Source organism: Athene noctua, chromosome 7 (assembly GCF_965140245.1).
Source record: "Athene noctua chromosome 7, bAthNoc1.hap1.1, whole genome shotgun sequence".
In the NCBI taxonomy this organism is placed as follows: domain Eukaryota; kingdom Metazoa; phylum Chordata; class Aves; order Strigiformes; family Strigidae; genus Athene; species Athene noctua.
In genome coordinates, this window is record NC_134043.1 from 15,480,335 (window position 1) to 15,501,498 (window position 21,164).

At 38.2% G+C, this 21,164-nt stretch overlaps 1 protein-coding gene across 6 annotated transcripts in view; it reads left to right on the top strand.

Annotated features, from left to right (window-relative positions):
• Nucleotides 1-21,164, top strand: part of CNTNAP5 (contactin associated protein family member 5) — a 299,895-nt gene that overhangs the window by 82,654 nt on the left and 196,077 nt on the right. The window lies entirely within an intron of this gene.

Here is a 21,164-nt window from a genome sequence, read left to right on the forward strand (position 1 = left end):
GCTTTTTGTGGAGGAAACAAATTGGCACTTTTGCCACCTTCTTCTGTGATGTTTTCTCCCTTCTTACAATAACTTCTCAGTATCTTGAATGCCCTTGGGTAGTTGAAATACTTCTATTGGTATTTCTTAGGAATATTGCTTCTGTTTTGTCTAAGGTTAACAGTTTAGGAATATGACCCAGGATCCGTAAGAGTATGGTCATGGGTGACATGGCATGTGGAAGAATATGGGCAAGTATCTAGAAAAATTCTCACTTCCAGTGGTCTGGAACTTCACTCCCAAACAACTACAGGATCCTGCTCTAATGAAAAGTGGAGACTAACAGTTGGACTATCAAGACAGTTGGACTATTAAGTCATGATGCTGCTGAGTGTTGCCATACCAGACATGCTAGAACTCCAATATGAACCGGAGTCAAAGGCCCACCAAATGGTATGCAACAATCAGTATCACCAACATGTTTTTCTTGGTCCCTCTGGCAACCACAGATTGTGCAGACCACAGTTTCCTTTCACGTGGAGGGGTATCCAGTACACCTGGAATAGACTGCCTTGGGTTAGAAATACAATCCTACCATTTGTCATGGATTGATACAGACTGCTCTGGAACAAGGTGAAGCTCCTGAACACCTGGACTGCTGTGGTTTAACCTCACCAGAGGGGTGGGGGAAAGAGAATTGGAAGGGTAAAAGTGAGAAAACTCATGGGTTGAGATTAAGAACATTTTAATAATGGAAATAAAATAAAAATACTAATACTACTAGTAATAAATTGTAATGAAATGGAAAATAACAGAGAGGAATAAAGCCCAAGAAAGACAAGTGATGCAAATGAAAACAATTGCTCACCACAAACTGACCAATGCCCAGCCAGTCCACAAACAGCAGCCCCCCAGTCAACCTTCCCCCTAGTTTATTGCTGAGCATGACATCATACGGTATGGAGTATCTCTTTGATTAGTTGGGGTCAGCTGTCTCAGCTGTGTCCCCTCCCAACTTCTCGTGCACCCCGAGCTTACTTGCTGGTGGGATGGTACGAGAAGCAGGAAAGGCCTTGACTCTGTGTAAGTGCTGCTCATCAGGAACGAAAATGTCCCTGTATTATCAACACAGTTTTCAGCAGAAATCCAAAACATAGCCCCATACTAGCTATTATGAAGAAAATTAACTCTACCCCGGCCAAAACTAGCATATTCTCCTGTTGTTTTCTTGGGGTGGGCATGGTGGTCTGTCAAAGCAGGATTCAAGGTAGGAGTCTCCTATGTCAGAGCAAGGTGGCAATTTAGCAGGTTACTTCTCATCCACAGGAAGTGGAGGGGTTAAAATCTAGGTTATTGTGGAAAATAAGCCCCTTCAGAAATTTCAGATGGTCAGGTGGGAAACTAATCCCCCTCCCCCAGGCTTTAACTTTGGAGCTCTTTTTTTTTTTTTCTGGCCTTAGGACAGGTTTTAGTACTATGTCCTTCAGAACTTCGAGCTTTTTAAGATTTCCTTTTTAAATTTTTGTGTATGAAGGGCTAGATGTTTACCCACTTTACTGCTGTTTGTTTCAGAAAGCTGTACTTTTCCTAACTTAAGAGGTAGTCAACACTGACTCATAGCTCAGATGGGATTGTGAAATCTAAATCATTTTTACCTAGAGATCATTAGTTGACATCTGCTGTATCAATATAAAATATTGATATGCACTAGACCTGTCAGGTTTGCTGATACTTCAGTAAAACCAGCTGGAAGCTTGCGCTTTGCTGTACAGATATTACGGAATGTCTCACACCAGTTGCTCATTGATGACAAATTATCAGTTGTTGGTGGCTATTGAAAGGGAAGATTATGTAACAGTATAAGGGACCTAGGTAGTCTGGTGAACATGTTAGTTTTCTGAAGGCAACATATCTATGTGGAAAACCTTTTGACAGAATAATGATAATACTCAATTGCTGAAAAGGGTGTAAGAAGCACCTGGGTTTCAAGACAAGCATTTTATTTCAAGTAGAAATCTGAGATTTTGCTTTGTTTGCATTCCAGCAAAGGGAAACAGGGTGTTGAAATCTCTTCTCCACTATGTCTGTTAAACTAAAACTGGCAGAAATCTTCAAACTCCACTCAATCCAAGTTAAATTTGAACTGCAGTTTCTTCCAGTCCATCTGCATGTCCCGTGGACAAAGTTTTGGCCTGTTCCTGCCTAGCTGTACTGCAGTTCTTTCTTAGAGGAGGAGGTAGTGGCACAGCCTTTCCCCCCTGCATGTCATGGGCCATCGGCCACATTTGGTGGAAACAGCAGGAAGGCAGTAGCTCCTTTCATAATCCCTGAATAAATCTGCCTGGATGAAACTTTTCCTAATCATGTTTTTGCAAATGTCTGATGCTCCATATTGCAAGTGGTGGTCCTGAGGTGTTGTTTCCAGCCATCTGGGTATAGGCTTTGTCCACCCATATGGCATATGTGTCCTTCAGTGCATCTGAGACCTGGGTACATAAATTCTTTATTGGGCTGCTGATAAGACAGACGTTTGCACGCCAGTATGTATAACATATCACTAGTAAAAATCCCTTTCTCTTTATAGAGATTACAAGGCTTATTATCCTCCTTTCACGGCATGCATACAGCTCCCATCAACTTCACCGTTAATGAGCGCTGCATAGACAGATCGCGAGGAGAATCAGAAAACCTCTTACATTTTCACTCAGCCTGTGTTTATGATGTTAGTAAATTCTGCAGCTGGAATTGAAGACAAGACAGATTAGCCATTTAAAACCAATTTTCCAACCCCATTTGTATTTAAATAATCTTGTTACAAAAGGACTCTGTGGTTCAGAGCAAACTAGACTTATAATTATATTTTCAATATGGATAAATCAGCTGTGTGTGGACATACTAGCTATTGATTGGGAGACATAAAACATAAATCTTATTGCTTGTAACAAGTAAATGATTTTTCAGTGTTTTTAAGTGTTGAATAATTCAGAATTTACTTTACCTGCATACACACCACAGCTTGAGTCAGTCCAAATTTTGTATATTACTGGGACAAAAGTCTGGGCTGTGATACAATGGTATTTCATTTTAGATAGCAATTTTTATGCTAGCTATATTGAAAATACTCTACAAAGCTGAAAAACACAACTGTGCAGGAAGACACAAAAGAAAGGGGATGGAGCAGGCATAGATGTATGCAACAAAAGGAGAAAAGAGATGTTCTTTAGACGAAGTTTTGAAAGGAGAGGAGGAAGTTGTGGAATTGGAGATAAAGGGAGGCTGCTCTGACTGGCAGAGAATGCTCTTAGAACAATGAATCTGTGCAGAGAGGCAATGAAGGGGAAAAATAGCATAGATAGCGAGGAGATATTTCATACTCTGTGCAAATACATGAACATACTTGTACATATTAAGCAGAATTTGAAGCTGACTGTTAATTGGTAAAGCTTCTTACACGTCTTCTGTCAGCTGCACATGGAAGGGCAAAGATGGCTTTGGGTAGAAGGGGGACTGTAAGCCTGAACCCCAAAGCTGAATGACAAGAAGTACGCCTCTGGTGTTGGACCATGACTAGGTCATGCAAGGTGCAGAGCAGAGCTTTCCCATGAAGTGCCACAGTGTCAATAGCACTTCTTGCAGGTACGAGGGTGCTGCGCAAGGCGGGAGAGTTGACAGGAGGCTGAGGATGCATTAAGAATATGCAATTATCAGGGGAGCAGGAAAAGTGTTTAATAGAGGTGATAAAGATCCCTTGCATCCCCTTTCCTCAGGACAATTCTTAACTTGCATGTGTGAGCTTTTGCTGAACCCGAGGCTTTTCTAATGGAATCTAGAGGAGGGTCACTCTTAATTGGCTTATAAATCTACAGGAGTGCTGTAAACTTTCCCATTTCCACTCTAGCTGGATAATGATCGTAGAATTGTTTTGGTGAGTTAATTATTGTACGCGTAGTTAGAATATTAATCTTCTTGTCAGATTTATAGTTGTGCTAATTTATTCTAAAGCATCTTTTAGCTTCTAGTCCTAATGCCCTCCAGGCAAGGCCAGAGCAAAATTCCACCTGTAGTGATGAGAAATCCTATATTGTTTGCTTGGATTAGAAAGTGAGTTTCTGCTTGTCTTGTTATACCGCTTCCTGCTGTACCTAGTATTCAGATATATTTAATCTCCTCTATGCACAATACTTACTGCCTAGCAAAGAGGTGTTAAGCATTAAGTACTATGGATTATTTTCTTTTCCATCACCTTTGCTCTAAGAAGCAAAGAAGGGAAAAAAAAAAAAAAGCAAGCCAATTGCTACATTCAGTAGGAATGAAGGAACCAATTCAGTCCTGCTGCAGGAAGCGAGGTTTTTCAGATGTTTTCATCACTTTTTCTATAAGAGTTCTGTTATTACAGGTTTTGAAGAGGCAACCATTACCCATTTGTTGTATTTAGGACTGTTATGATTTAAGATTGTCTGATTCTGAGATGCTGTTTGGATGTTACTAATTTGCTTCTAATTCTGGTTTAGCTTACTGAGCTGGCTGCAAACCTGGCCTCTTGAGCACATTCTCAGGAAATCTGTCTGTTTCTTTATATTGTCAAGGCAGTTCTCCCATTGGGAGGATAATTCAAAGTGTCAGTATATCTGTTTTTGTTAAGTGCACTCTGTACGGATTTATGCCTGAATAAAATGGATATACTTAGATTGTAAATTATCCTTTAGTGTTGAGATACTTGAGTTAGCCTTAAGCTAACTGAATTTTGTATGAATTCTGTGACCTTACAGTGTGCTTTTATAGTTGGTTAACTGTAAAGCAATATTAAGGTGGAGTCTAGAGAATTTAATGCTGGTATTAACATGATAGTCATCAGTAATATCTTCAGTAATGCTCCATGCTTGGTATTTGGCAACAGTTCACCCTGACCCAGGAAACTGCAAGAAATGTGGTTATTTCCAGTCTGTGACATCGTCACCGACCTCCCACTCTTATTCCTTTCAAGTTGCCTGAAACGTACCTTTTATGTTACCATTTAGCATAGGAAGGCTGTGAATTGTTCCTTGATTTCTCTTTCTTACATACCAGATCTTCTGTATGATCTTGTCTCGCTGATGCTTCATGCTAGGGACTAGAGAGTATGACTTCATAGTGATGGCCCTAGCCAACTGGAGTGGAAAGTCTGGTTGGTATGGTTCTGGCTGGTTTAGTCTAGCCCTAAAACATGTCTTCCAACTGCCTCCAGCAGATTTATCTGCCACAGCCAGAGAGCTATTGTGTTCTCTTCCAGGCATCTACTAAGAGAGTAAATGTTAGTGGCATTTAAGATGGCTAATGTGGAAAATAGTGGACTTTTCCTCTCAGATGGGGGATTTCATCCAGCAACTTCTTTATATCAGTAGACCAACTTTGATTATTCTTGTTTGCAAATTCTATGGTATGTGAAGCTATAAATAGGTGCCTTTCCAAATTATAAGTAAGTATGGAACAAATAGTGCTTCAATCCATAGGCTTCCAGAGCTCATGTCTTAGTTTCTTTGCAGTTATTTGGTACATTTTGGAACAACTGAGAATGGCTCTAGCTGTTTTAACAGCCAATTCTTTTGGAGATCTGGCTAGCAGGTGTACTCTTACTGTACTATCATGTACTATAAAATAAGACAAGTTGTCCTGCTGCTGAAAAGTGTGTCAGTTCCACTAATTCACTCCTAGATTAGATTAATCCAAATAAATACCTAGGTTGTCAGCTCTGCTGGTTTGATTTGGAGTGTTCAGGTCTTCAATAACTGTTCTAAGAATGTACCTATTTTTCTCTGAGCCCTTTCTAAACTTTGGATTATTCCTGTAATGAGAATCGTGTGGAAATGGCACATAAGCATAGTGGAAATAGCACATAAGAAGAGGCAATCTATAAACAAACCATTGCAAACCGCTCTAGGTCTGTGATTTTATTAAGATATTAAACATTGATAGAATGCCATTGATAGAAGCAAGTTTTATTATTTTTTTTTTTATTTAACTGCCAGTGCCTGTACTGGAATATTCCAAGCCTGGAAATAGTGTTTCTATAATGCCCAATATAGACAAAATATAAATATTTAATAGATTTTATTAGATGTGTGGCCAAATTAAAAAAGAAAGAATAATTAATGAGATTACTGATATTTTCAAAAATGAATGCAAGAAAAATTCTTAGTATGGGGGATGTCCTTTAATACATTGTCTTTCTAAATGTGTGGTGTATATTTTATATTCTTTCAATGTCTTCCAGGTTTGAGTGCATGAGAAATTTAAAAAGACTTATATAATCATAAAACTTGAAGGTCATTATACCAATTGTACTTCTGATTCTCAGAGCTGTTTCCCAGAGGAATGGGGAAGGATAGAAATCCTTAGAAGATCCCTTGAGGTACAAAAAAAATTAAGAACAAAAATTAGTGTCTGCAGAATAAATAAGCCTGTCCGTGTTCCTTTGAAATTTGACTTAACTGGGAAACTTTTTAATATGCATCTGACACTTTTGGCGAGCTGCATAGACCTGTTCTGCGGGATTCAGTTTATGTTTGTGGAGTTAGTAATCAAAGATAAAATAAAGTGTGAACAAACCAAGATAGAGAGTAAATCCTGAAGTACTATTACTTGAAGAACTTTCATTCTTAAGGGAATAAGTATTCATGAGCTGGGGGTAGAAATGCAGTCCTGGAAATGTGATAAAATGTTCCATATATATATACCTTTACAACTTGGGGGAGAGAAGAGATTCAGCTCAAATAAAAGCTAGTCAAATAGTTGTACTCAGAGAACATTTAATGCGAGTCACTTATTTTTATTTCAAATATTCAGGGTCCTACATCAGTGATAAGAATAGACAAATCTTCTCTGGAGAAGATTCTTGCTTTCCTGAGATGAGGTTTGGTAGACTTTGGAGAATTTATATGGGAAGACTAACTGTCTTGGAGTATTTCATGTTTAGGTTCAGCTCTTGAAAATAAGGATTTCATTTGAACAGCTTCTATTTGGAAATTAGACCTATCCGTTTAAAATATGTATCATGGTTGCCTCAGGAGGGTCTATGTCTTGATAGAAAGTCAAGAAAGCATCCAGACTTGTGGCAGTTAATTTAAGAAAGCTGATCCAAAAGAACTTTACACCTTCCACTTGGGAATTGTTTTGAAGACTAAAGCAATTCTGGCAATGCCTAACAATTCTATATAATCTCCTTCAATAAATCCCTACAAATCCAAGAGATGCAGGCCCTTTTGGCACTAGGATGATAGCCAATTTTGGCTGATGCTTTCAAATCTTTTCTTTGGGTGCTGTTGGGGGAGAGTTGAGATTCTTGAGATTGCAGGACAGTCTCAATTACTTTATAGCAGTATCAAAAGAAAATTGCAATCTGAGTTCTGGATGCAGGTTTTCTAATTCTATTTTGCACTTCAATGTCATTCTTTGACAAGATTTCCTAAACAGCTAAAGTGTGACCTACTGCCTCTGTGTCAGACCCAAACCTCAGTTTTCCTCGTAGTCTCTGGGCACAGATGCTCCTGCTGCACTACAGAGCTGGTCCACGTTGACTCAGCTCTCCTTGTCAAGTCCTTCACACTGAAAGTATTCATATGCCAGTCATAATATATGTGTGCCCAGTAAACACATTTTTTTCCATTAGCAGTATCCATTAATGGTAATACTTGAAAGGTGCATATGCTCAGCAGGTCCTTGGTGCTTTCTCGTTTGAGCTTCAGTTGAAAAAATTAAATAGAAGGAGAGAAAAAATGCCTCCTGAAAAGCCTATTCAGTAAATAAAACCAGGTAGAATTTAGTCAGAAGAGCAGATACCAAAATTCATCCTTTCTGAAGGGTATTTTTCAGATATTGCTTTCTTGCATCAGCAGGTACTTCAGGGAAAAGTTTTTTCTCTCCAAGGAAGAGGGCACACTTCAGTATTTTTCTGATAAAGCAGTCTCTGGAAAAAAACTATTCTTTAGAAATTTAGGAAAAATTTCCATCTCATTGCATTGTTTTACAATGAAAACATTGTTCAAGCATCTGTTACTGTGTTCATTACATGTTTTTACAATTGGTAGTTATTCTTGCTTTTAATTTGTGTCCCAGATGCATATAGTCAGGCTTTTATGTGCATCCAATATGTGGTCTTTTAGAAGCACTCTCTAATCTCTTTAAACTTTCAAATTTTAGTTTGTTTCTTGTTACAAGATCACAAACAAAACCATAAATTATGTAAGCTGAGGAAGATTTGGAGCTAGTGCACTGATATATGTAGCCCTTTCTTGGTTTTATTTTCTCTGGAAAGAGAATCAAAACTCTTGGTTTTGGTGTTGAGAACAGTTTTGTAATATCTAAGCAGAGAGTTAAATCCTTTCCCAAGTTTTAGTCCTTTACATCGGTTCAGACAGCTGAAATATGCAGCTGACTTCTGTGGAGAGCACATTGTGTTAACAAATTACACCCACCAAACCATAACAAAGTTCAGTCAGCCAAAGCAACAGCTATCCCTGTAGAATGATTTCTAAAATTTCAAGTAGTTGTGATTTGTATAGCAGTCATGTAATTCATGATTGACACATTTACAGGTAGCAACATCTTGTTGGCAGTAAATCTTACGATTAGGTACTATAGTAGGGAGAAAGCATTTAGATGTGTTCTCCCATCCTGCTATCTGCAGAACTGTGGTACTCATAAAAATATGCACAAAGAAAGGGAAAGATAGTCACCCTCTGAGAAGCCGATTCTTTGAAACCTGATGGCCATGGAAGTCATGTCTAGAAGCTTCTGGGTGTGATGCTGAATTTTATTGTAGAAGGAGGGAATATTGTGTACTGCAGGAGTGAAAAAAACTCTTTCAGAACTTCTCCTTTCATACTGTTTCCCTCTCCTCTTTTTTTCTTCTTCCTCTCATTTTACTTTTTCCTTTAACAACTCATCCGATCAGACAGGGCCACATCAGACACAGTATGCTTTTGCTTTGGTTGCTCTCCAACTTGAGTATATATTATAGTGAAGAGGATAGCAAAGATTAAAATCTAGATAGCCTTTACTTTCCTACAGAGTTCAGAGGGAGGTTTAATTTCTCTCTGGAAATTATCAAATGGGAAAGGATCTAAAGACAACAGTTACTGAGGTTTTGGAAGTTCTCAGTATCTCCTTTTTAGTGGGACCACTTTCTGTTGCCTCCACTTAAAGCAAGTAGTAACTGACTTTGAACAATGCTTTCTAAAATCTGTGAGGTTATTCAGGTACAAGTAACTACTCATCTAAATGAGGATTTTAGCCTGCGATCTGGCAAACATATGGGCACTTAACTCATGCATTTACATTTGCAGAATGAGCCATGAAGCATAACAATTTAGAAATGAGGAAATCTGAAATGTTGATTCCAAATAACTCTATAATAAAATTTCCAGTGGTGCCAGGATTTCATCCCACACCTGTAATTAGGTACTGAACATAACATATTGTAGTGTAGGGGCTATACAATTATATACTTGCTGAACTTGAAAGTTAGTTACTTAGTTTTCTCGTTTGCCATGAAGTTTGTTTTCCTTTTTTTTTTTTTTTTTAATCCCTGGAAAACTGTTTCTCCACCTATTTGTTAATCCTGAGGGGCCACCTTCTTTCCTACATTTTGTGGCTGGCCAGTCAGAAGCAAATGCATATCTGCAGTCTGATTTTTAAAACAAGCTGCAGAAGCACATTGCTGTGAAATAAGGCCTTGACTTATCACTATCCTTCACCTAACTTTGTTTCTTCTTTTCCCTCTACTAAGTTGGAGGTCAGCTTTTAGTGCTTAGCCTTAGTATTTGAAGGCTTATAATGGTACCTATGCTTATAATCCATGGACATTATTTGGTTATAGCCTTGTAAAATATGTGCACTATTTCACCCTGAGAAATACGTGCGTGTGGTAACGCATACATCATTATAAAGGTTAACATAAATGGTGATCTGCAAGGAATACTCTTATGAAATTAAAGATTCACAGATATTTAAGGCAGGTTGGAAGAGTTATTGGCAAATATGCAGAGCGGTTGTGTGTGTGTGTGTAAAAATAAATTAAATTCATAGGACAGTGGAGAAGGAAATCTGAGAGACAGAGGGAAGGCAGAGTTTCAGGTGGCATTCATCCAGCCATATCTGCAAGAATGCAATGATGATGATTTATAATTACTGTGATGAAAATAACGATGATTCTGCTGCCATGTTTTTACCATAGCCTCAGGAGTATAAGTAATTATGCGATGATCAGTTGATTCTACATATTCACAAATTTAGCTATTTATCATAATTGGTTTAGTCCCTTGGACTTAGTCCAGGCTCTTATTTCATACCGTTGGTTGTAAAAAGGAAGTGGAAGGAAGCAAATTTCCTCTAACTGCGTATACCAAATCAAAGTTGGTTCTTCTATGCTAACAGAATCCTTATTATCAATTGCAATGGTTGTTTATTCTTCCAGGTTTAAAAAAAAGGCAAGTAAAAACCAGCAACAAACCCTCACACAGAAAACACATGCATTTCCTCTTTGGAGATGCTTTCTGTGGGTACCTAAAAATAAGCCTATTCACACTTCAGAACACCCATTTTCTGCTTTTTATCTACATGAAAGATGGATGCTCAGTGGCCATATTAGATTAAATTTGTGGGCTCCAGGTTTCATGTTTGGTTCCATGCCCACCAACACCTTTTCCTGGTGGTCTCCATCCCAATATGAAAAACTCTTGGTGATTTCATGGTCTCCAAAGCCCTTGTAACTTATAAAGCCGTTTTATCCTAGACTGTATTTTTGATAGCTTTGTAGCTATCAGAAAGTGTTTTGTCTCAACCCCTCTTCCCTCCCCAAATAGACCTTACCAAAACTGAAAATGCCATTGGCTTTGAGGTGCAAAAAAAGGCAGGCTAAAGGGTAGTTGGAGGATGTCCAGGTATACAGCCAAATTCTTGGATATTACCACACAGTTGCACATTAAGTTGTGCACTGATTTTGCTGCCCTTTTCTGTAACATTAAAAAGTAACTAGAACCCTTTTGTTGCCTTTCAAGGGACCCTTATGTATGTATTCAGGCACAAAACTTAATGTAGCATTAGATGGTCCAGATGTTTTCTTTGTCTGGGCAGCAGCAAACACCATGATAAACATAACATCACAGTGCCACAGATTGTGGCACAGTCAGTCGTAGATGTCTAGCAGCCCTAGACAGTGAGTCTTGGCCTTGTCTTTTACCAATTTTTCTTAAATCCTCTGATTAGATGTGTTTCTTCATCATAAATTATGGGCCTTTCTGGCCCATTTACACCTGCTAGCTTTCAAGCACATGGTTATGTAAATGGGTTCACTGTAATTCAGATTCGGCAAATAGGCTGAAATTTTCCCACGTTCTTTATAGCTGGCTAAAGGCTGAATCACACAGATTTTTCATCTCTGTGCAGCCCTATATATCCTGTTACCTTGGGTCATTCTTCTAGGTCTTGGTATGCTTTGGACCTCCTTCAGGGATGAAATCACACCTGATCAACACCAAGTGACTCATCTCCTGAGGTTTTCCCATGATAAGGTGAGTGGCTTTGGCCCAGAGCTGCATTTGGGTTCCCTGTTGTTTTCTGGTCTTCTGGCCCAGTGAGCCAGAATGAAATGGTTCTTTGAGTAGTGGCAAACAATGAGAAAAATGATGGCTCTGTGGTGAGGTCCTTCACTTCTGAATAAGCACAGGTGTTTCATTCCCAAGGTGTTTTGTAGGTTCCCCTTCAGTAGGTTCAGTGTTAGGTAGCAGCAAAATAACTGACTGCATAGACTTGCAGGTCTGGGCATCTAGAAAACAGAGCTGTAGGAAATCGGGGAACCTTTGTTTCAATGGTCAAAGAGTTTAGGAATTTCCTGGGTCAACCAGATGCTTTGATGAGAGGTTTAGAATCACGGTTTTGAATTTCCAAGGTTTAAATCTGCTGAAGTCCTTTTCTGAGTCTTTAGATTATTCTAGTTTTATGGTTACAAAAATTTTGAGACACTGGTAGGATGGACTCTGTTCCATTGTGAGAGAATTGTAATAAAATGGTAGTAGAGTTAGGCAGATCAATATCACTTTTCTGTGTAGTTTTTAAAAACCAAAGCTGCAGCAGAGAAGCCAGTTATTGCAGTGCTACTTAATTCATTTAGTATTAGAGTGCATTGATTGATATTGTCATAAATAACAAACTTCTTCATCTGTGCCTCCTCACCACCCTATCATATTATGCATTCAGGCTAAGATGAAAAAAATAGCTACAGCCCTTCTGAGCCTCAGGCTAACAAGCCATATTGATTGCACTTGTCATGAGTAATCTAAAGCTAAAAGATAGCAACCCATAGGATTTGTATATAACCACCTTAGGCCAGGTTTGAACTCACCATATTTTCTATGTGGGTAACGCCTGTAGAAGCTGTGCTGATGTTTAGGCAGCTGACAGGTTTTACTGGAAACCAAGTGCAAACAGAAGACTCGCATTCTAAGCAGTGATTGGCAAAATCAATTCTTAATTAGGCTGCAGATATTCAAGGCCACTTCTAAACCTGAGCCTTTCCTTGATCTCCTTTAATTATGTATTCAGATCAAAATGACATCCTAAGCTATTATCCTGCTTGTTAAACCCACTCAGTCACTTGTTGTCTGAGCAAATGCATCTACATTTTACTAAGCGGCATATATGGTTTCCTCTGTCAGTCTCCTCACTGTGGGAGCTGCAGCTTTGTCCTTCAGAGTTGTGGTTTCCAGAGCTCACTGCAAAACTTTAGAGTTACTTCATGCAAGTTGCTTTTGCACTCAAGACTATCCTGAACTGTCATTTGGCCTTTTCTTTTGCTGGGTTCCAGAGGCACCTCCTTTCTGGGTGATACATCAGAGCGTTTTAGAAGTATGTATAAGGGAACAAAAAATGTTTCTGGTTTTGCTTGTTTGTTTTTATCTCCAATAAGAGCTGCCGCTCATGTATTTCTTTGCACTTTCCAGGAAGAGGCAGAGAAGAGCATGTTAGGGGTGGGAGCTTAGTTTAGTTGCATGAGTTTACTAATTAGCAAGGCTGACATTCAGGAACAAGAGAGGAGCAAAGGCTGCTTAATCATTGTGCGTTTGGGGGTTAATTCAGTGTTGTATATATGACCTTTCTAAAAATTTGCTGCAGACACTGATTTCTTGGGCCTCTATGGCATACTGAATTGTGAGATGGTCAGTGACACTGAGCAAAATGCCTGAGCTAGCAAGAATCCCCTCAATTTGCTTATGGGTGAGATAGCAGGTGGAATGTGAAAGTAATAAATCTGTTAAAACTATATTTCTACTGTACTGATTTTTTTTTTTTTTTTTAAGAGGGCTAAGAATGTTGTGAGGCAAGGGACCATACTCCTGGGGTGGTTCATTTGGTAAAAAGCTAAACTATATATGAAAATGCAAGTTAGAAAAATTGGAAGTGCAAAAAGTATTTATATTGGGTGGCACAGTGGAGGTTATACCAATGAAGGTGTTTGCTTCATATGGAGATTGGCACATTTCAGTGTTTATTTAGACCAATGAATCATCTTTCCTGCTTATAGACACTGTCAGAGCTCCTTCTGTACAACCCTTTCCTCTTTTTTTCACCTTTCATTTCTAATTTTTTCTTTTTTTTTTTTTTTTAACACTCTTCAGTGTAGCTTTGCTACTTCTATTATTTAGTTTTTCTTTCAAAGTTTTTGCTGGATGTAATTTCCATAAATATTATTTGTTGTAGTGTTTTTATTAACTTTTATAGCACAGGTTTTGTTACCACTTAGATACTAAACCTTAATGTAGTGCAGTCAAAACAATATACTTTACTATTTACTCTGGTAAGTAGCAAAGGGAATATTTTGGTGCCAGTCTGTAAGAAACAGCATGAACTCAAGTTTTCAGAAATAAAAACCAAGAAAAAAAATAATCTTAATTTTGTCAAGTTTAATTTTCTGGAAGTCACTGTATTCTAATTTTGCTAGAGGACAGTAATGTATCCAGAGAGGAATTTTTTATTTTCCTTTGACTCCAATACAACTGAAAATTCTGGTCCATTAATGCTCTCAAAAAGAAAGCTGTAAATAAAGCTTTTATTTGTGTCTCTTATGCTGGACCTTGGGTTTCATTCTGTGATCCTAAGGGTCATTTCCAGGTTTCATTAGTCTTTGTGTGCTGCAATTTGCTAGTAATGTTTGAGGATCTTGTGGACCTGCTACACAGTGAGCAAAGCTTTAGAGAAGTCTTTGGAAGTGCATACAGAATAATGCTATTCCTGTTCTAATATGCCATAGTTTAGTCTGAATTTGCTTTCTTCATGCTTTGGTAATAGCTTGGGTTTTGGCTGCACCAATATCAGTTCTGACCCCTGGTGACTTTGTCACTATTATGAACTAAAACGAATGTTGTACAATTTTTAAGCTGCTCCCATCATCGAAAGCATTTGCACAGGAGTGAGACATACCTTAAATTTCCTTCAGGAAGGTCCTGACAAGTGTTGTGGCCAAAGAGGTAGGACTTGGAGGAGGAAGGGAGCTGTGCTCTGGACAATGCAGTGTTGGCTGATGAGAATACAGAGCCCCAAAGGATCCTACTGTGTGCATGGATGCTTATAAGATCTTTAAATGTCTATTGTATACGGGTATTAACTTTTTTACTCTTTCCTGCTTTCATCTTTTGATTTCATCTTTTGATGAGAGAGAAAAGCTTTATTTATTTTTATTAAATAGATAATATGGTTGTTTAGTAAGGTTTATGTTTTTGGGCTGCAAACATTGCACATTAGGGTTTTTTCTCTTTTTAATTTTTTTTTTTTTTAAACATAAAGGGAGAAGAAAAAGGTTTGTTGAGCTGGCAAAATGTTAGGGCTACCTAATTGGAAGGATCCGAAGTTACATGCCTCCTCTTCAGTTCATTACTTTATTGATGAATAAACCTTATCACCAATTTTCAGCATGTAGCCCTGCAGTGTGATTAGTAAATTATGAATGCAGAATTCCAAATAATTCCTTATTACTCACTTCAGAAAATAAACATTGCAAGAAGCTTTACCAGTAGTACGAAAATCTGTTTCTTTTTATCTTGTATTTCTGGTCCTTTGCATTTTTTGTTTAAGTTTTGATGCATCCTGGAGTTTCCTAAAGACAGAGGAGCTTTTTAATTTATTTTCTTTTTTTAATTGTTTTTTTGCTTTCTGGGCAAAATCTTGACCTTCAACTTTCCTGCATCACTGCTGGCTTATCACCAACTTTCAAATTAATATTCTTCTGTGCAAGAGGTTACTGCAGCATGACTTCACAAAGTTTGCTTGAATTTTAGCCCAGATTAATGTAGGTCTGTATTTATAATGCATTCTTGCCAGGTGTCCAAGAGGGATGTTTCCTCTTCCTGAGGCTGTCAGATACCCTCAGAAGTAACATGCACGTTAGCTGTAATGTTTTCCTTAGTTTTCATGATCTAAATGTCCTGGAAGCATTAAGAAACATGTAATGATGCTCGGGATCAGGGCTGGATCTGACCTTTTAGTACCCATGACAAAACAGAGGGTAAACAAATCCTTTCAGAAAGGAGTTAACATTAATTCCACACCACTTCCCCAAACCTGCCAAAGGTTACTACTCATCTGGGCTATTAAAATGCTGGTGTTTGCAGACTCAGAGAAACTTACTGGATCTTGGCAGAACAGTTCCTTCACCCACGGTTAGGAATTTGTTTCTAAGGTCTTTTCTACCTGCTTTCTCCAGATTACAGCTGTGAAAGTAATGTTTTGCAATGATAATTTGTTTGAGCACCGAATCTTTATTGGAGATAATTAGCTACTCTATCTTTGATGTGCACTTTACTTTCATTTTTTACAGCATACCATTATCTTTTCTAGAAGTATTGTGTTCTGTTTCCAGACACACTGACTTCCCTTCTACACTATGAGTAATTGTTTGCAGTAACACAAATACTTCTGTTTTAAACAGCTGTGTGGGAGTTGTTACTGTAAAGCACAATACTTCATTACTGTTGCTACCCAGTAATGGATAGGCAAGACCCAAACTTGGAGAAATTGGATCACAAACAGAAAAAAGACTTCCCTGAAGTCTTACAGAAAGCTGATGTCAAATACAAGAACACAACTCAATGTTTCTTAGTGGAGTATTTTACTCATCAGGTACCACTCTGTGTCTAATCACAGTTTAGCTGCATGGATGCATGCAGCCCAATTCTGTTTTCTCTTGGCTTTTGGTCAGGAAGCAAAGGGAAACTCCCATCAGTGTTCTTAAAATTAAACCTTAATGATGAAAGAAATGGATGTATTTGATTCTTTTTTTAGAGGGACATGAATTAAGAGACTTCCTAAGGTTCTCCAGCCACCTCAAATGCAGGACTTTGGAGAAACTGTACATATCTTGATTGAGCCACATCATCCCACTCCCCACCATCCTTCCTGGTGTGCTATTGCCATTAAAAATCTGGGTGCATTGTCCTGGAGGAGCATGTGGTAACTTCCAAAAAGTCCTTCCATGGGCAGAATCACAATGCCAGGACAGCAGGACTGCCTGTGGGGCTCATTTGTTCTGCATTCAGGCAGAGTGTATTTCATTTTCAGACTCCAGTAGGGATTTCTGTAAAAAGAGTCTGTTATCAGTCATGACTGGCAACTTTTAAAAATGCCCTTTCCTTATTGCAGGCTGACTTGTGTGTGCCAAACTATAAAGTCATGCATAACGTTTACGACAGTGAAATACACCATTTGACATACTACAAGATTTTGATTTGCTCTGGGAACCAACTCTGTGACTCATCAGAATTTTATGCAAATAGAATTATTTGTTTTCTCCCACAGTCAGTAAAAATAAGAATGCCGTTAATGTTCTCGATAAAATATATTTTTAAAAAAAATCCACAAATGTATTTTTTCCCTGAGAAGAGCAATTAGAGATGACAGAACAAGATGATGCAACAGAATTGTCCCATGAATGTTGAGTTTTTTCCTGTTACTAGCTTAAGTTAAAGCTACACAGCACAAACCATAATAGTGACCTTGTATTTCTGAGATAAATGTGTAATTCAAACACATAAAAGTGCTGAGCAAAATCAGTGTGTTAGTGATGCACGTGGTATCAGAGCAAAGTAAATACTACATCAGGTGGCCTGCCTAAGTACAGCTTGGGTGTGCATCTCTTTTATACTTTCTCTTCTGGTAGCTACTTCTGAGAAATGTGCAACTTTGATATTTCCTGTCCCACAAAATTCTCCACTCAGCAGAATGTTTTTCATTATGAACCATTTGGAGGTTTTCATTGCTTGACATGTGGATGGAAATTTTATGTTCATATTTAATCAGTTTGAGGTATGTCCTTGCCCAAGACTAGGGCATCTTCAGAGAAAGTGTAGACTGACATCTCCTGTGTTGAAATGACAGTGGGCAAATCGCGGGCATTGGCACCACATTGCATTAAGTAGTTCTGCAGCTAGGTTTATTATGCTGTGCCTGTTTTCAGCTCCTGTTCTTCACATCTCAGTTTATCATGGCAATTATGTTCCTTCACCCCATTCTCTGCCATATTGCAGAGAGGTCTCAAATCACCATAAGAAAAATCTGCTGAGAGTGTAAAAGTAGTTTGGTATCGTTAGATCAGTGAAACAGTGTCTCATCCTGTATTACATGTGTAAAAAGCTTCCTGTGTATTTCAGTGTTCTGTTTAGACCCTATGTATAGGTCAGGACTGTATTGTTAATTTTGTTGTTACTGAGTGATAAATTCACTTACCACAATAGCACTCAGCTGTGCATATCGCAAACTCACAAATCTATTAATAATTACATTCAGATACACAACTATGTACAAATATAAATAGCAAAGCTACAAAGTCAAGCAGAAAGTTAGGAAATAGCAGAACTAGTTGCCTGGGCAACGTTAGTCTGGTTCCTTTAATTATATGCATTTTATCTAGAATTTAAGGGCCCAATTTTTTTTATTTTTTTTTTTATTTTTTTCCCCCCCTTCATGGGGGATGCCTAGAGGGGACAAAAAATAGCTACAAGTTTACTAACTCTCATATGGAGTGTCAGATAACTATAATAAGGGGCTCTTGCAGAGCTCCTGTTATAACCTTTATCTTTATTGCGTAGATGGAGGAAAGGTCAAGATCTGTTCAGCTAGTATCTTTTTGTGACAGACTTAGTGTTAGCTCATGCTTTATATACATAATGTGTCCTCAGAGATTGCAAGGAAAGCAAACAGACCTCATCAATTTCTCTAATGATTCCTCCGAAAGATACTTTTTTTTTTTCTTGGTTTGTATTTTTAGCTCACTTTAACAACACCTCTATTACCAGGCTGTCAGAGACCTCATACATAGAATTTATGTTGGCTTTCATAAAGAAAAATTAGATGCTATCTCAAGGACAGGCTCTACTTTTAATGTCATTAAAACTAAATGAGTTATTGTTGATATTCACTGAGGAACAGCAAATAGAATTAGATGGAGAAAAATCTTAGTGATAAGAAGATGTGGTGGCTTAAACCGTCCGCTGCAGAGAAGAGGTAATTTATAAGCATTACTTTCTTTAATGTATATGTAACCTGTACTTTATGCTGTGGTGGTTGGTTCTGTTAATCCTAGGGGAGGGATGAAGGTTATGGAGAAGAGGTGTAATGCTCTGTATTTCTCCAGTAGCACTGAGTGCACGACTGGGCAGTTTGGCCCCCAGGGATCCTCAGAACCTCCAAATGTGGCAGAGGAAAAGGCAGGGGTCCAGGCTCATCACCTCCTGGTACCTGTTTCCTGTCAGAGTGTCTGGAGGAAAGCAGAACTCACAGAAAGAGGGGAGATTTTAAGTATGGTAGTGAAAGATGGTGTTCATCGGTACAAGACTAAGTGATACCTCTGGTTTGAGGTCTGTATCCTCATGTTTCTTAGGGTATAGCTGGGTATGACAATGCTCTTCAAGTTTTAGTAAGAAAAACATCACTCTTTATTAGGATAAAGAAGCAGACCTGGGGAAGGTGTGTTTTGCACACTAGAGGATTCCCACATCTGCACACTTCACTTTTAAATGTATGCTCTTTGCTTTAACTGGTTCTGTAAAAGAGGGAGGAAAGGGATTGAAGATTTCCCTGTTCTTACCTGGTTTGCCCAGGCTCATAGGAAAAGCACAATGTTCTGTAGAGAAGAGAGGGTTTTATAAATGTCTGAGAAATGACTGTTTTCTATGGTAATCCCACCTATTTGTAGATCTGTGGTACAGATATCAGCAACTTTGTTTCTTGTGTAACTGAGAGCTCTTTTTTTGTTAACTCTAAAGCTGGAGTGAAGATAAATATGGAGATCCCACAGCGTATTCTAAGGGCTCAAAGAGTCTGGGGAAAAAAAAAAAAAAAAAGTATTGAATTTCCTGGTAGGTAAGAAAGTGCTACATATTTCACTTTATGTCTGTGATGTAAAGACTGAGAAATTCTTGAAAAAAAAACAAAAAAAACCCAAAAAAACCAAACCAACCAAAAAACCCCCCACCAAAACCAGGAGCAGATGCATTTATATGTAACGTCTTAATGTATAAATGTTTTGTTGGGGCATTGCAGGGAGCCATTATAAATGAAGAAGAAATGTTAAAAGACATTATTAAGCTGTGAAGTTAGAAACCTGAAGGATAGAAAATGTCATTGCAAACTTAATTAGACTCCCTAATGTGTATGCAGTAGGAAGGGCTTTAATTACCTTTTCACAAACTATTTTTTGCACAGCATCCTCCACTCCTTTCAGCATACAAACTGGATAGTCTTTAATTAATGAGCAACTATTCGATATTTTGTTTTCTCCTCAGTACGTGGCCTTAAGTTGTATTCACTGTATACTCTTCAAACCTGGCTCCAAAAATGTAATTATTAATTTCTTGACAGGAAATTCTGAAGTACACTTCACAAGAAAATTTATTTCACAAATATTTGTTTATTTTCACACCATCAAAAAGGGATGATGGGCTATTATGATTTTTCAGACAGTGAATTGTATGACAAAGAAAAAGCATACATTAATTTTGAAGCTAAGTTTAGGGCAGATAAAACTGTCTTTCAGCAGCTTATAGGCATTTGAAGAAAATTTCCAATTTACTTCAGTTGCATAAACCACCTGGTAAAGCAAATCAGATCACAGTATTTTAAATAGATTTTTATTTCCCCCACCTAGCATAGGCTGAAAACAAGACTTCACTCTGCTTAAAGAAAAAAACAAGTGAGAGCAAGAACATGTCTTGTGCCAGAGAGATGTTGCCTCCCTAGCCATGTCATTAAGCCACTAAACCGCTATCTTTGAGATGGTAGAAAGCCGCATTTAAAATTGCTGCTGTGAATTGGAAAGACCAACCCTGGTGATAGGGAGAAGTAGCTATCAAAATAAACATGCCTTCTCTATTCCCAGGAATGGATACTTGCTCTGCATTTAAAACTTACTGGGCAGTATACAAGCATACTCCTAGTAGCTGGGGCCTTGAACCTTTTGCTGATGAGGAGAGTCATGCTTGCTGCTGCTTCTTAGCATTTCCATCCGCGTGATTTTCCTGCAATTGTACCCTTTCCAAGGTGGCCTCACCCAAATAATTTATGGCAAAGTAGTTTAAGTAGTTGCCTGAGGGGCAGGAGAAGTGACCTGTCATTGGGAACACTGGGCCAGTGTGTCTCATTTCCAGGTGAATCTTTTAATAACATGATTAATGTTTAAAGCAAGGGGATGGAGAAATGAGCAGTAAATGAAATGAGCCAGATCTCTATCCCTTAAAGCACAATCCAAAACAGGGTTACAGATGGTCCTTCCATTTCCATTTTAATGCCCACATTCCAGATGTGAATGAGGGTCAATATGGTTTTGAGCCTAAAATTCCCAAACTGATTGAAAGCCCTAAAATAATAGTTATTCTGACTTGCTTTCATAATAGACTGTAGGAACTCTTCCCATGAATCAGCACTTTTTGATTAAAAGTAATTAACATTTTAGAACAAAACTCATAATTGTCTTTCACCTACAGTTTGTGGCCATAAAACTGGTATCTCATAATTGGTAGTTTCTTTTGTCTCTGAGGTGCAGATGGGATTAAAATATATTCTCCCAGGCTTTATGAATGAAACTGTTATTTTTTTCTGGCTTCTCTCCTCTTGCTCCTTTACCGCTGACCCCCCAAGTTCTGCAAGGATAAATAAGTTAGAGGCAA